Below are 3,664 nucleotides of genomic sequence, written 5' to 3'. Positions count from 1 at the left end.
GGGAACGCTAGGGGTCCCCCAAAACTGAATCCAAATAATGTTAACTAGCTAAAAGTCATGTACTGTAGCTTATGTGGTTGTCTTCCCCTACGCTAGGGGATCCATTTTGTGCACTATTATTTCAGTTTCACCATATAATGCTCCCTTCACTGAATACGATGTCTGACGCTGTTTGTACTTTGTACACTAGTGAGCAAGAATATGTATGATCATGTACTATTTTTCTAGTGAACCTTTTTATGTTTGATGCTTGAGTTGTCTATATGCTCTTCAAATCAAGCTCCTGTCTGGCCGCTTTAGAAAATTGGCAACCCTACCCAAGTCAACAAGACGATGAACATGAACTTGAGCAGACACTTTTGACTAGCAATTATCCACATGAACAGCCAAGGTCCAAACCAGAGAACGAACCTCCAACATCAAATCATTCAAAAAGATCCTTGCGCCCCTGGCAGTTGAGCAGAATTGCGCCTACACCCGGAGAGATAAATATAGTAACCGTACCGCCAGTCCACCACCGCCTTGGGGCTATCCCCAGCCGGAAGCAACCTCCCCCCTAGTCCCCTGCACCCGGTCCACCCAGCGCCGTGCAAACCCCGCGGTGGTTGCTCGCCCAACTCCACCACCCACAGCGCCTCCGGCCCCACCCGTCAGGTACTCCGCGCCACTTGGCTCGCTCGGCTCACGCCTGGCGCGCGCGCCGCAGCAGTAAAACTCTGGCCCGGCAGCGCACCGGCCGCACCATCAAGTGCGCATTACTACCGCGGCCTGCGAGTGCGAGGAGGAGGATGAGCACCGCATCGTAGCGGCATCCGATGCGATCGGAAAAGAAGACACTCGTGTCGAGTTGACGCTGGTATACTGCTCATCAGCTCATATGTGTTCCGTCGATGCGATGTTGCTGTGGCTTCCTGTGAGCGTGGAGGTGAGAAAGCAGCGGTAGATCGAGCGATTTTGACACATGGCTGTTGCATGCATGGGCATGGCCATGACATAGCGTGCCCACCCGCTCGTCAACGACGAAAGGAAGCTGTTGGTGATGGAGCCATGGAGTGGGGAGACAGACGTGGGAGTGCGCTGGTCCATGCCATGCTGGGTGCAACTTCGCTCCTAACCAACTTCTTGTCGTCTTGATGGGTCGCTCCCTTTTGCTGGCCTCCTGCCTCACGGGGCCAAAAATTGGCCACTCTTTTTGTTAGTACAGTAGTACTAGCTTTGATCAAGTCTGTGCGATGCCCCAAATTCCTCGAACCTACTGTGCGTAGTATTGGTCTAGAGCACGTAGTACTATGTTCATTTCTCGGAGCTACACTGGTCCGAGACAATCCGAGCACCGAATTCTTAGCTTGTGCGTGCGCGATGGTAAAAGTAAAACTTTACTGCAAAACGAAAAAGAGCTCGCATGCTGCTGCCATGCCAGGCAAAGTCTTTGGTCTACGGTCTTGCCTGCCTGCCTGCTGCCCTGCCCGGCGCGCCTTCCTTTCGCTTTTTCTCGCCCTTTTGCCCTCCTCTTTTCCCATGTTCCGAGGCGAGCGATTCTGTTCTCCCTTCTCTTTCAGAACCGCAGACATCGGAGACGTCGATGCAATCATTCACGCACAGGCAGAGCCACCACCCGCAACGTGCAGGTCTGCAGGCGAACAAAAGTTTGGGTTGTGTTTGGTTGGGCGAATTCAATTCCCAGGTCAAGCGTGCACTAGCTATGGCCTATGGGTCACCCATTGATCCGCTATTGAGGGACTGAATAATCGCCGAAATTGAAGATTGGAAGAAGGAAGGCAGGTGCTGGGGGATTAGATCGATTAGTGAGAAAGTAGCCCTTTGTTCTTGGTGGGTGTTGGACTAGATGTTCGACCGAGCCTCTGTTTGCAAAGTGATAAATCTTCTTGGAAATTGTCTTGCTTCCCAATGTAAAAATATGGTACGCCATTGACGTGCTCTCGAAGAAAAAACATCGACCGGCTTTTCCTGATTTTTTCGTGTTTTTCGGTTTTTTTCTCTGTGTGGTTTTCTGTTTTTATTTTATTTTTTCTTCTAAGATATGGTTTCATAATAATTCAGATTCTAAAAAAGTTTCAAATAAAAAAACGAATTTCTAATTTTCTCAAAATGTTCAAGAATTATAAAATACTCGTGAATTCAAAAAATATTCATTATTTTTAAAAATGTTCACGAAATCATCAAATGTTAGCGGATTCAAGAAAGTTTGTGATTTTGGACAAATGTTCACAAAAAATATTTCCCAAAATTCAGAAAATGTTCACGAATTTATAAATTTTTCAGAATTTAAAAATAATTTTCGTAAAAAAATATTTGGGAATTTCAAATAATGTTCGTTGATTCATAAAAAATGTTCATGTGTTTAATTTTTTCCAAAATTCTAAAAAGAGTCGTTATTTTTTTTAGAAATTTAAAATAATGTGACAGATTCATAAAAAATCTTGAGTGTATTTTTTTGCAAAAACAACTTAGCAAATTGGTAGAAAATACTGACTAATTTAGAAACTATTACTGACTTAAAAAATGAATTGTTCACAATTTTTAGAAAATGTTCACATATTAAAAAATATTAATGATTTCTAAAAATGCTTAGGATTTCAAAAACAAAATCACGAAGTTCAAAGAGTTTCGCAAAACAAGAAGAAGAAAAAAAACAGCTCACAAGCAAAGTGGGCCGGCCCATTCAGGATTTGTTTAAGTGAAGCAACTCCTAATTTGGGACGCACACTGGCGTCAAATAGGAGCTCTCAATGATGAACACATGTCTTTTTTCAGAAGTCTAGGAGCATGGTTTTTTTTCAAGCAACATGAAGCATGGGTTGGGTTACTCACTTAGAGCATCTCTAGCAGATCTCCTGCAAGGGGCCATCCGGAATAATAACCGCCGATTTAGCGGACGATGGCGTTTTATTCGCCCCGAAGAGATCCCGCAAAATTGGCCATCTTGTAAAAAAAATTGCGGAGTCATACATAATCCGGGCCTCACCCCGTAGATAATCAAGATTGGAGCCCTTTTTAGGGACCCGTTAAACAAAAAACGGTTGGCGGAAGGGAGGTTTCAGCTCCCACCATGGTCTTCCGGCCGTCGCCCGCGACCTACATCCACCGCTCGCTGCCGGACATGCCAGCGGCAGAAGAGCTCGCCCTGGCCACATGGCACGGCAGCAATGCGCTAGCTAGCTAGCTAGACGCGTACGTGATTTGCTAGCTAGCTAGCAAGGCAGCAACAAGGCCTCGACCTCGGGCGCGAGCAGGAGCTCGGTTTGCGTCCGTCGTGGTGCGTGCCAACCGTGGCGACAAGAGGAGCCTCTGGCCAGACGAGCCTCCTGACGTGCGTGTGGTGCAGGCGATCGGCAGGCCAGCGAGGGCGAGTGCACGGCAGCAAGAGCTCGGCCGGCGCGGGCACGACCTGGTAATCGAAAGACCCAATTGTAATTCAGATTGCGCTTTTAGGAGGTTCTATGTAGGGTGCATTGATTTTTTTATAGGATCTGTTCTAGCAGAAAAAAAATCATACGGTAAAAACATGAACAACGTTTTGCAGTATCCCGTAAACAGATTTTACGGTATGAGGTTTTAGGGGATGATAGAGATGAGCTTACTCAGTTCTCTCACACCACCTAAAATAGTGTTGACTAGACCGAACTGCCAGCCCAATGAAACC

Source organism: Triticum dicoccoides, chromosome 7A, assembly GCF_002162155.2.
Source record: "Triticum dicoccoides isolate Atlit2015 ecotype Zavitan chromosome 7A, WEW_v2.0, whole genome shotgun sequence".
Classification (NCBI taxonomy): Eukaryota; Viridiplantae; Streptophyta; class Magnoliopsida; order Poales; family Poaceae; genus Triticum; species Triticum dicoccoides.
Note: the sequence above shows the minus strand (reverse complement) of the source record.